The sequence below is a fragment of the Bidens hawaiensis genome, unplaced genomic scaffold (genome assembly GCF_021521415.1).
Source record: "Bidens hawaiensis isolate Kalapana, Puna unplaced genomic scaffold, B.hawaiensis_p1.1 tig00028791_1, whole genome shotgun sequence".
Lineage (NCBI taxonomy): Eukaryota > Viridiplantae > Streptophyta > Magnoliopsida > Asterales > Asteraceae > Bidens > Bidens hawaiensis.
Genome location: NW_027494727.1, coordinates 23,334 through 36,912, shown reverse-complemented (window position 1 = coordinate 36,912; position 13,579 = coordinate 23,334). Strand labels below are relative to the sequence as shown.

At 39.4% G+C, this 13,579-nt stretch overlaps 1 pseudogene; it reads left to right on the top strand.

Moving 5' to 3' along the window:
• The first annotated feature begins 2,171 nt into the window (after positions 1–2,171).
• Positions 2,172–6,685, top strand: LOC143577739 (uncharacterized; annotated as a pseudogene).
• Positions 6,686–13,579: the final 6,894 nt, after the last annotated feature.

Genomic DNA, 13,579 nt, shown 5'->3' with positions numbered 1-13,579 from the left:
AATCATATCGGCGTTCCGCTCTGTACTCCCAACGAGCATGTAGAAAGTCTCCCTAACCTTTGTCCAAAAAATCTTGCTCTTTTGGTAGTCGGCTGCAAAATGACTAAATAAATTAGATTTGCATTTAACTTTTTTATTTAACTTTTTTATTAAAAATCATTTTTAAAAACGTTAAAACAATTACTGCAACGCCGATCCTCAGAAATGACTATCCAAGCCCGACACAAGGCTTCCTTCTCATCCGATAACCACAGAGTGGCTTTCCGTTTCGTCCTCGGAGTCGAAGCCGGTCCCGACCCGTCCGTTGCAACTTGTTTTTTCCGGTGGACGCGTCTTTTTGGTCCCGTAGCTTCACCGTGTGATTCTTGTGTCTCCGGAACAACAAAGTTAGGAGACGGTTGAAAGCCGGATGATTCTTGCGGCTCCGAATATTGTTTTCGTAATGGAGGCTGGCGCACAAAAATCAATAGAGGAGCAGAAGTTTATATTATTATTATTATTATTATTATTATTATTATTATTATTATTATTATTATTATTATTATTATTATTATTATAGGAAGAAAAGGGCTACTGTGTAATTCGAAATCAAGTTGAAAAGAAGCAACACACATATTGGAGGTTCACAAGTAAATTATTATTTTTTTTATTTCTTTTTAAGATTGCACGGGAGTGAGTTATCCTAGGTCTCTAAGATTATTGTGAATCAAGTTGTGCTCAAGTTAATTAAAAATACCCTCTTAATATTATTTTATTGTATCCGAAGAGACCGGGAGGTGATTTGGATTTTGGGGTATCATAGTATTATTAGGCAATGTGAGACCGGGAGGTGATCCAAACCTTTAACAATTAAGCTTCACATGTCATTAGAGTTCTAGGGTGTCGTTGGTGAGGCCGGGAGGCGATCTAGCGTACTTTAGTGGTCTTTAGTGTCATATTTTTTAAGATATTGTTTTTCAACCAAGTCAAGTTCGTTAACTATTAATCTTAACTAGTAGAATTCCATTACCTAGGTAGTCGTTTCTCATATTTGTTTAAAACCCAATTTTTATAAAGTTTTAGTTTAATTATTAATTAGTTAAGTATTATTAGTTTAATTAATATAAAAAATTCTAAAAAAATCAAAAGAAAGTCGAGGTTAATAATCTTTAAGGTTTAATAATAAGAGTTTACCCTAGTGTCCTAGATTCGATATCCGTTCTTACTTGCTAGCTATATTGTGTCCGGTACACTTGCCGATTGTGTGTGGTTGTTTAGGTGAATTCGGTAAAACTTGGTTTTTAATATTATATACGTTTCTAACACATCAAGTTTTTGGCGCCGTTGCCGGGGACACTTGCAAATTCTTTGTTTAAATCGAGTTGATTATCTGATCTGTCTAATTGGTTATTTTCTTTTTAGTTGTTATTTTTCCTTTAGGTACCTTTACTTGCTATTTGTGCCTTTCGGTTTAGTTTTCCTTTACAAAAATAAAAAAAAAAATAATTAAATCATTTTTGTTTAGTTTATGCATAATACTCGTTCTCAAGGCCCACCTTTATTCACTGCATCAAAAGAGCCTGAGAGAGAGAGTTTTTGGAGCGACTTAAGGAGACTATAGATAGCGAGAGCGATTCACCCGACATCCAGGTTAGCGTCTCTACTCCTAGAATAGATATGTGAGACGTCGTTCCACCACCGAGACAAAGTGTTCATGCTACAGCCAGCGATGGCATCATGGGAGCCCGATCTACAATTGTCCGACCTGCTGCGACTAATAACCAAAACTGGCAAATTCCCTCTCACGTCATGAATTCCATCACAAATTCTGCTCAGTTCCATGGCTTGGATGACGAAGATGCTCCGGGACACCTGTCCCGATTCTTGCGAATCTGCGAAACTTTTAATATTAATTTCATCTCGTCTGATGTCATTCATCTTAAGTTATTCGCATTCTCACTTTCCAGTCGTGCTGCTACATGGTTTGAATCTCTTCCGAATTCCTCAATCGCCACATGGCCATCTTGCAATCCAAGTTCCTTAGAAAGTATTTTCCTCCATCGAAGGCCGGACGTCTACGCGAGCAAATCCGTTCTTTTCATATGGACCCCGATGAGTCCTAATATTCTGCGTGGGATCTTTTCCAAACTCTTATAAGTCGTTGTCCTCAGCGTGGCCTAAACGATTGGGCTATGGTTGACAAATTCTATAACGGTCTTACTCCTGAAACCCAACAGCGGTTCAATACCGCCTCCGGAGGAAACAAGCTCGATAAACTTACCATAGAAGAGGCTGAAGAAATGTTTGAGAGCATTGTATTAGGGGATCAGTATACACCGAGTAGAAGGTTTATCTTGGCTGCGAAGGCCACAGCCATCTCAACATCATGTGGAGTGCACCATGTTGATCAAAATACGAGTGTGTCGGCAGATGTGGAGGCACTGAAAAGGTAAGTCAAAGAGGTTAAGTTACAAGCTCGTAGGTGCGAGATATGTCGTGGAAATCACGAGACAGCCGATTGTGCCGTTTATTCACAGGAGGAGGTAGATTTTCTTGCTAATCAAAACCGTACTTTCAATTCAGGGTGGCGAAACAATAATTCTAACTCTAATTGGCGGGCAGGTAACTCCGGTTATCAGCAACGCCAGCATCTGTTCCAAGAACCCACCCTTGAACCTGCTCCTATACCAAATAGTACTTCCAAGATCGAGGAGATGTTGGCTAACCAATCTCAATTGTTAAATCAGCTCTTACAAAATGATGCCAACACCAAATCCACTCTTTTGTAGCATGAGACGTTTATGAATGGACAACAAGTCGCATTTCAGAATCTCGAGGCCAAGTTTGGTGAGTTATCCGCAAAGATTGATCAAATACCCTCGGGGAGTCTTCCAAGTAACACCGTCCCTAATCCCGGTCCCACCTATTCTAAACCATTTCAGAATGCTCAGGCCAAGACAGTGACCACCCGAAGTGGACGAGGTGTCGCTAGAGATACACTAGTGAGGAGGAAGTTGATGAGGAGCTGGAGATGGAGACACCGCCTGATAAGGTGAACCAAAGGCGAGGCCCAGCAAGTACCTCACGGTCAGGCGGTGCATTAGTTGAGAAGGAGAAGCAGGTTGAGCAGGAACCGGTGCGCGTCTATAAGCCAAAACCGCCATATCCAGGTCGTCTAGTGAAGAAGAATGATTCGAAGTAGTACTCTAGGTTTCTCGACATGCTTAAGAAACTCCATGTGAACATTCCGTTTGTTGAAGCTCTTGCGAACATGCCAAAACACACCAAGTTTCTTAAAGATTTGCTCACTAATAAAAAGAAACTTGAGGAGCTTTCGACTGTTACTCTTAGTGAGGAGTGTTCTGCCGCCGTACAAAACAAGCTTCCTAGGGAGATGACAGATCCGGGTAGCTTTACCATTCCTTGCTTTATTGGTAATCTTCATGTTAGGAATGCTTTGGCCGACCTCGGTGCAAGCATTAACCTCATGCCCTATTCTGTGTTTGCCAAACTTAACGTGGGAGAGCTGCTTCCCACCCGAATGAGTATCCAGATGGCAGACCGATCTGTGAAGTTTTTAGGGGAGGGGTCTCAACTTCCCATCATCATCTCTTCGAGTTTGGAGACGGAGGAGAAGGAGAAGTTGATGGTTGTTCTGAAATCTCATAAGCATGCCATCGCATGGAAGCTTATTGATATCAAAGGTATAAACTCATCGTTTTGCACATATAAAATCTTTATGGAAGACGAGTTTAAACCTGTGGTTCAGCCACATAGGAGGCTTAACCCAAACATGCAGGAGGTTGTTAAGAAGGAGGTTATTAAGTTGCTTGATGCTGGTTTGATTTTTCCGATCTCCGACTCCGCGTGGTTTAGCCCAGTCCAGGTGGTACCTAAAAAGGGCGGTATGACAGTTATCATGAATGAAAAGAATGAGCTCATACCGACACGGACTGTAACAGGGTTGCGAGTTTGCATCGACTGCTGCAGACTTAACGAGGCCACACGAAAGGACCACTTCCCGCTTCCATTCATCGATCAGATGCTTGAGCGATTGTCAAGACAACAGTTCTACTGTTTCCTTGACGGCTTTTCTGGTTATTTCGAGATCCCCATCGCCCCGGGTGATCAGGAGAAGACCACATTTACATGTCCCTTTGGCACGTTCGCGTACCGACCCATGCCATTAGGATTATGTAACGCTCCTACTACATTTCAGTGGTGCATGGTTGCCATTTTTCATGTGTTAATCGAGGGTTCCATGGAAGTCTTTATGGATGATTTTTCCGTCTTTGGGAATTCCTTCGATGATTGTCTGCGTAACTTAGATCGAGTGCTCGCTAGATGTGAAGAGACGAACCTTATGCTTTATTGGGAGAAATGTCACTTTATGGTTCGTGAGGGTAGTGTTTTAGGTCATAAGATTTCTAATGCGGGGATTGAGGTAGATAGAGCTAAGGTAGACACAATTTCGGAAAATCCACCGCCCATTTCCGTGAAATCTATTCGTAGTTTCTTAGGTCATGCGGGATTCTATCGCCGATTTATTAAATATTTCTCGAAAATCTCCCGTCCTATGGCCCAGCTTCTAGAGAAAGATAGGCCATTCGATTTTAGTATGGAGTGTTTAAGGGCCTTTGAGTTGATTAAGGATAGGTTAGTGAGTGCTCCTATTCTTGTTGCTCCCGATTGGACTCTTCCGTTTGAGATCATACATGATGCGAGCGATTTTGCTGTTGGAGCCGTGTTAGGGCAACTTCGAGAGAAACGTTTTCATCCCATCTATTATGCTTGCAAGACCCTTAACGATGCTCGGGAGAATTACACCACGACAGAGAATGAACTTCGTGCGGTTGTTTTCGCGTGCGATAAATTCCGTTCCTATCTCTTTCTTTCTAAGACTATCATTTTCTCTGATCATGCGGCTCTATGTTACTTGTTCGCTAAGAAATATGTGAAGCCCCGACTCCTTCGTTGGATCCATTTGCTTCAGGAGTTCGATATAGAAATTAAAGATAAAAGAGGAGCTGAAAATGTCGCCGCCGACCACCTGTCACAACTAGAAAATTCCGACATGGAGAGGACCCAGGAACAGGGGATTGGTGATGATTTCCCGGGTGAGACTTTATTGTATGTAAAGGCGAGTGATGAGGGGTTTCCATGGTTTGCTGATCTTGCTAATTATCTATCCTCTGGTGAGTTAGTGCCCGGACTGACATATCAACAAAAGAAGAAGTTCTTTGCAGATATTAAGTTCTACATTTGGGAGGATCCGTACTTATTCCGTATTGGCGCGGATCAGGTAATTCGACGATGTGTATTTGGTGATGAAGCTCTTAGTATTCTTCGACATTGTCATGAGGGCCCAACTGGTGGCCATTTTGGTGCGACTTATACCGCCAAACGCGTGTTTGATGCGGGATTCTATTGGCCGACTATTTTTCATGATGTGCATGAGTTTGTTCGTTCGTGTGATGCTTGTCAGAGAGCTGGTAACATCTCATCCCGAAATGATATGCCCAAAAATCCCATCCAGGTGGTTGAGATCTTCGATATATGGGGCATTGACTTTATGGGTCCTTTTCCTATGTCTAGAGGGAACAGATACATCCTCGTTGCTATCGATTACGTGTCCAAATGGGTGGAGGCTCAAGCCTTACCTACAAATGACGCCCGGGTTGTAGTGGGATTCCTTCGAAAACTCTTTGCTCGATTTGGTACACCTAAGGCCCTGATTAGTGATCGGGGTACCCACTTTTGCAATGCTCAGATGGATAAGGTTCTGAAACGTTATGGGGTCACCCATCGACTTTCTACGGCTACTATCCTCAGACTAGCGGTCAAGTGGAAAACACCAATCGTGGCATTAAGAGGATCTTAGAGAAAACAGTAGGGAACAGTCGCGGGGACTGGGCTGAAAAGCTTGATGATGCACTTTGGGCCTTTCGTACTGCATTCAAAACGCCTATCGGGACCACTCCCTTTCGGCTAGTTTATGGAAAGGCATGTCATCTTCCCGTTGAGTTAGAACATCGTGCGTATTGGGCTTTAAGAGCCGTAAATCTTGATTTATCTGCGGTGGGAAAGAGTCGTTTTCTTCAGATTCATGAGGTTAAGGAGCTACGGAACGAGGCATATGAAAGAAGTTGGGGGTATAAGGAGCGGACGAAGGAACGTCATGACAAACATATTAAGGAGTCCAAAGAGTTTAAGTGTGGGGATAAGGTGCTTATGTATAATTCCCGGTTGAAGTTGTTTCCGGGTAAATTGAAATCCCGATGGGCTGGTCCGTTCGTTGTGAAAGAGGCATTTCCGTATGGGGCAGTTGAGATAGAGGCTGACGATGGACATTCTTGGAAAGTGAATGGGCATAGACTGAAGCATTATGTTGGAGGTCCACTTGGAGATCGCGAGGAGGAGGCGATCTACCTTGATCCGCCTGGAGAGTAGAGAAGGAGAGCACACTCGGGACTTTGCCCGAGTTGTAGAGTTTGTACAAAACTTACTCGCATTATTTTCTTGTCCTTTTTATTTTTTTTATTCTACTTTATTTTATTTTTCTTTGAGTCTTTTTAGTCCTTAGAGTCTGTTTGATGTCTGCTTTGGGTTGTTTTGAGTTTTATTTTGCAGGATTGGATTTTCTCATTCGTACTCAATCTCCATTCGGATGAGGATTTTCTGAGCCTATCATATTATAGAGGACACCCGGAAGATGCGGCCGCGAATGAAATGCTGTACGGTCGCCTTGGAACGAGAGTTGTGAAGATAACTGCATTATTATCAGGGGAGTCTGTTCCACTTTATTGTTTTATTTGCTTAATTTTTTTTATTCTGCTTTATTTTCTGTCTTGTTCTATTCCTACATTGGGGACAATGTAGATTTTAAGTGTGGAGATGGGAACTGACGTTTTTCTTTTGGTAAAAAGTTTAAAAATAATAAAAAACAGTTTCAAATTTTATTAATAACAAAAAACGAAATTTAAAAAAAAATACATATATAAAAAAATAAAAATTTAAATAAAAATAAAAAAAGAAGAAGAAAAATTCAAAAAATATTTACAAAAGTTTTGAAATATCCCTTGAAATTTTTTTCTGCATTAAACAGGAAATGATATTATTACCGATGATTTTTGGCAACACTCTTGATGTTTTTAAGAAATTTTAAAAGAAAAAAAGAGTTTTTAAATCAACACATATAATGGGATGTGACTGAACGGATAGGCTCCGTAATTGATGTGTCAGTAGGCTCAGCCCATTAAGAATGAAAGGACAGTATGATTGTTGACTTAATTGAACTTAAATTGCTTGATCTTAGTGGGATATATGTTAATCGTTGTAAAAAAATAGGATGAAAGGTCGGGTCATACTCAAGCCCTATGTTTAGTTGGATCGTAAAATTATAATTTTATAGAAATCTAAATAGACTAATCCTCTATCTAGGCCAACATTCATTCTAAGACTTTCACCAGCAAGGGCTGAAATAGAAGAGCAGGGGGTGGTAGGCTTAGTAGGGCTCGAACCTACAATATCACCGTTATGAGCGGTACGTTTCAACCAATTAAACTATAAGCCCCTTCGACCAATTAAACTATAAGCCCCTACGGATCTCTACATGCAATTCGCTCACTTCGGGAAGAGCGAACGGAAAGAGGAGGCCTTTGCTCTATCTGCTTCTTCCTCTCCCCAGGAATGAACAATTGGAAAAGAAAAAATTAGAAATATCTTTTTTTTAGATAGATAAAGAATTATATTTTATATATATAGAGAATTCTTTTTTAATCTAGAAAAATGAAGTTAAGCAAGCGGCCCTTTCGCGACTCAAACTGCCGGTACGCTTTCCGGCTCGCAACCGAGCGGAGGCTCTCTATTTGCTTGCAATGCCGGCTCTTCGCCTTTAGTTAGAAGTAGAAGTATAGGGCGTTGTTTGCCCCCCACACTTCCTAAAAAGTAAAAAAGTATGGATGAAGTAAGAAAAGTACAAAAGGAATGATAAAGAAAAACTTGGTTACGGGAACCGAAGTTTAGGCCAATTTAGTATAGCTACACCTATAAAAGTGTATTCCTACCCTTTCCCCTTGCTGTCAATGTTGCCAATTCCCAGAAGACTAATGTACCCTCGTGTATACAGTTGTCCAACTATTTTCTTCCTCCGACTTCTTTAGCCACTTCCGGCTTCCCCACTTCCGCATCTGTCGTTTCGGGAGAGCTTGCTTCGTGGCGGAGCATTTAGCAATGCTAGCAGCCTGGTGAGGGCTGGCTGTCTGGGCAAATTTTAAGGTAGGGCCTGCTGGGCTTGCTTCTCATGAGATTGGGTAAGGGAATCGGAAATGGCTCATAAACCGGGGGGTCGGGCTTTTGGGCACACGAAAAAAGGGAAGTGGATGGAGGGTGCTTCTCAGCTAGAGTTGGGGGTGGGGTCGCTATAGTGGCTAGGGTGAGTCTTCCGTGTTGCTTGGGTAGGTTTAACGTTAGGGTATGCCTACATAGCCTGTGATATAAACATAAATTTCATACTTCTAGTTTTAGTGGTTAACACTTCATAGGCGTATGGTTTTATAACCTTAAATCCTGTATTGATGGGATGCTCCAGGGTTCGGAGACCGTGGGTCTATATGCGGTATATCATCTGGGTATTCATATCTCCTAAGTGGATTTATGAATATTTAAAAAGAGCTCAAAGAGCAAACCCACAGTTTTTCAGCCAAACATAAGTCATTAAACTTGATCATCTAGTACTTCAAAGTATAAAATACACTACTGACTTGATCATCCACGCTATTAGCCATATGGGGTCCCCTTGCTCGCGTCTCATTACCATTAAGAAATGGACCCCAAGGGACACTCCATATGTAAGCCTACAGATGAATTCGTGCATATTCACCTATGGTGATGGACTTTGGGGTATTTCTTGATAACGGGGGTATGTCATGTAGTGGGGAACTACTAGTTAGTTACTTAATACATACCTTAATCATATCTAATGCCTGCCTGGTAGACCTTGATGCTTAAGCTTAGGTGGATAAACAATATCCTTGATCGTCTTTAGCTATTCTTAAAAAAAATGGTATAATATGTTTTGATCAACTAGATATAAGGTTTAAGTCAACTTGGGGTGGCTCGGTTCCGGTAAAACCATACTTATATAAAAAAAAATTGTTTCGGTTGTGGGTCCCGCTAGATCATATAAACTAATAAAGTTGTCGCATTTTACTTGTCTCGGTAAATATTAAAGGGCATGGGTTTAGGTGGACAACAATACTGGCATCAACCTGATTTATATTATTAGGCGAATTTGTATAAATGGACAACTATTTGGTTGCCAGGGTTTAAAGTGGATAAGTGATCGTTAATCATGATAAACGTGTTTGATAGTTTTTGAGAAAATTTTTTTTTTTAAGAGTTGTGGGTTTATATTATATTTCTCTGTTATGATCCTGTGCATAGTACTTTTTCAGGGACGAAAAAGGTTTAAATGTGGGGATATTTGATATGGTTTAAAATATACATGTTATTATATAAATATTTCTTACACTTTCAAATATGTTGAGCCAGTTTTTTATTGAATATATTTCTATTTGGCTCATAATTGGATTTTAAAGATTAAATTTTTAAATGAGCTAAATTAAAGTATTTATGCTAAACTTGAGACCACCATGGTATCAAAGTAATAATTGGTGGAATAAATGGCCACATATTTTGTAGAGTTTCATGTTCACATGCTTATTAAAGATAAAATTCTACGTTAATCATGCTCCAATTACTTATTTATTAATATGTGATAAATCTTTACAAAGAGCAGGAAGGCTCGTTGAAATATATCAAATGGGCTGATGGTTGGTAGGCCCACAAGAAAATACAAAGAATAAAAAAAACCTACCATAATGAATATAAAGAGACACGAGGCAGAATATAGAAGAGGAGGGTTTTGGGGGGTTTTGGTTTTTGTGTGGTGGAAGAATTCGCAAAAGAAAAAAAAGAAAAGAACATATATTAATTGTTGGTGTACGGCTTGTGTTTGATTGGAGACACAAATCAATCAAGAAACTCTATATTAATATTGTTTTCGTAATGGAGGATGGCGCACAAAAATCAATAGAGGAGCAGAAGTTTATATTATTATTATTATTATTATTATAGGAAGAAAGGGGCTACTGTGTAATTCGAAATCTAAGTTAGAAAAGAAGCAGCACACATATTGGAGGTTCACAGGTAAATTATTATTATTTTTTTATTATTATTTTTTTATTTCTTTTGGGGTATCATAGTATTATTAGGCAAGGTGAGACCGGGAGGCGCTTTGAATTTTGAGGTATCATAGTATTATTAGGCAAGTTGAGACCGGGAGGTAATCCAAACCTTTAACAATTAAGCTTCACATGTCATTAGAGTTCTAGGGTGTCGTTGGTGAGGCCGGAGGCGATCTAGCGTACTTTAGTGGTCTTTAGTGTCATATTTTTTAAGATATTGTTTTTCAACCAACTCAAGTTCGTTAACTATTAATCTTAACTAGTAGGATTCCATTACCTAGGTAGTCGTTTCTCATATTTGTTTAAAACCCAATTTTTATAAAGTTTTATTTTTAGTTTAATTATTAATTAGTTAAGTATTATTAGTTTAATTAATATAAAAAATTCTAAAAAAAATCAAAAGAAAGTCGAGGTTAGTAATCTTTTAGGTTTAATAATAAGAGTTTACCCATAGTGTCCTAGGTTCGATATCTGTTCTTACTTGCTAGCTACATTGTGTCCGGTACACTTGCCGATTGTGTGTGATTTTTTAGGTGAATTCAGTAAAACTTGGTTTTTAATATTATATATGTTTCTAACACATCAGGGGCCGACCTCAGCTCGTCATACCACAGCAAGTACTCTTTTGAGGGCCTATATGGGCTCATTGACCAGTTTCAGGCTCACACTACTGCCTCTTTTGACATGTTAACGTGAAAAATTGCTGCTTCCAACGCACAGCGAGCAGCAGAATACACAGAGATGAGGCGAGAGATTGACCGTTTGGGTGAGCGCATGGATAGGCATTGGGGACCATTCGACCCGGACATGGGTAACTGACGAGCAGCGGCACTGGTAGGTCTGGAATGGGTATGGGTCTAGGTGATAGTACTTTCATAACATTATTATTATGTTTGTCTAAACAATTTACATTCTGTTGTTTATTTGTTTACTTGTTTGGATACTTATTATGGCTGTGGATGCCAAGACGCTTTATTAGGTACTTATTTAGCCCGTGTGGGCAGGGTTTGGATGATTCCATACCCAATTTTTAGTAGTATTATGTTTGGTTGTTTGTGGTTGTTTGCAGTTTTTATTATTCAGGTACGAAACAAGAAAACATACGAAAAACAATGGACGCTCTATCGAAATTTCGTTAACTCGTAGAGAAGTTCCTTTCCATTTTATCCACCATACTTTATTCGAATCTTAATCTTTTTACAAATCTTTTCACATTGAGGACAGTGTGAGATTCAAGTGTGGGGAGGGTAATTACTTGACCAATCGCTTGTTAAACTAATTAAGATTCTCTAAATAAACACAAATTTTGTAGCAAACAAAGACTATTCTTATGATAAAACCAAAAGAAAATCCAAGAAATTTTTTTGCAAATAATCAACTAAAAATCTATTATAACCAAAAGGTGAAAAGGTAAAAAGAAGTTTTGTAACATTGAGAATAAATTTATGTAAAATATGGCGTCTATACTCAATTCCTTCGTTACTGTGAGATAAACCTCATTCCATAAAAATATTTTTTCGGAAGTTTTAAGTGAGGCATATGTTTCGTGTGATTTAGAACTTATCGCAATTATTCATTTCAAGACCGCACGAAGCGTTGTATAAGGAAGAAGGTAATATTGTCACAATCCTCTTAAACCATTCCCCAAATTACAAAACCCAAAAAACTTAACCAAAACCTTACCACTTTATCCATCTCACCGGTAAAATGCAATACTGGTCTTTACCGGTAGACCCTAAAGAACTGGAAATGTATTCTTTCCATTTCAATTTCCTTTGTTGCATACATTTCGCAAAACTTAGGTTGCCTCCAGAATTTAGGGAGAGAATCTTTCTCTTTAGCAATGAGGTGAGGAAAAAGTGGCGCCAAGATGAACAAAGGCCACCATTATATGGAGTTTCCAAAAGTGCAATGAAAAGAAGAGCAAAAAGATACGAACGATGCTTAGGATGCGGAAACTGGTCCCACGAAAGAAGATGTAGAAAAAGTCAAACTCAGTCTCAACATGAATATACCGAACAAATGAGGGTGGTGGCTATCAGGCTCAAAGTCGAACGATCCATTAGAGTTGGGAGTTATGTTCAGAGCAGGATTGAAGAAGAACTGATCCACATCCTAGACAAAACTGGTCATGACGATCTGACCTTAAAAGAGTCACTAGGTTTTTTGAACAAAAAACACACACACAATCGGGAGAAATGAAGCTAACCATCGAAGACATCTTAAGATTCCCGACAATCAGCAGAAGTTGTATTTACCATCCCCATCTTCATCAACCTAAACCCTTGAACCACTAGAAAATACCAAATCCCTGCTAAAACAAAACCAACCCATATTACATTCCGATCTATGCAACCCTTCACAAAGGTGGAGATTTGAACTTGTTACAAGCTTATTTATCATAGGTTACATCTTGGCTAAGAGTGTTCACATACATACATCACAGGTATGATCAGATATAAAACCGAGTATGAGTAAACATTGTGAGAACGTGACGTTTTGCATAAACGGAAGCTCATAAAAAACACCTTTTAATACATCACTACATATATTCCCATGATTCAAGGTTGGTTATTTTTTTCCCATTTTCTTGGAACTCTTTTAGGGATGTTTAATCTATGGTCCTGACTTGCAATTTTTAGAGAATATTTTATGTAGCTTACTTGAGGACAAGCAAGGTTCAAGTGTGGGGATGTTTGATGTACATAAAATTATACATATTTTTAGCATTGAATAATCTCTAAAAACTGCAACTTCTATCAAATAACATAGCTCAGAAGGCTACTTATCACATTAAAATGCAATTTCAGGTAAACCCAAACCTTAAACGAAGAAACAAGTGAAAAGACGAAGAAATGCGAAAGAAAACCCCCCAACCACGCCCACATGCTTCCGAACACAAGAAAAGACAAATAATGGGCACAGAAGCACGGGGCCGTGCTTTAGCAACCATGGGGTCGTGGTCACCTTTTAGAAAAGACAAAAAGAATTATCACATGCCACAAAAAAACACGGGGACGTTCCTCAAAGAGCACGCCCCCGTGGTGAGTCATCATGTACGATCTGACATAACATTTAATGCAACTGTACACCTGGACACGGGGTCGTGCATGCCTCTCCAGAATGCCTATAAATAGAGAAGCATGTTGCATTGATCAAGTGTGCTTGAAGAAAATATCTAAACGGGTTTCTCTTATAAAAACAACCACATTACACCTATATTGAAGATCTTGTGAGGAGTTTGAAGGCTTGGAGGTTATCATTGTTATCCATCATCATCATCATCATCAAGAAGGAAGATTCATTCACATTTGGTTAGATTGTTCTAGTTTAATCATGTGTTTTTTATCATC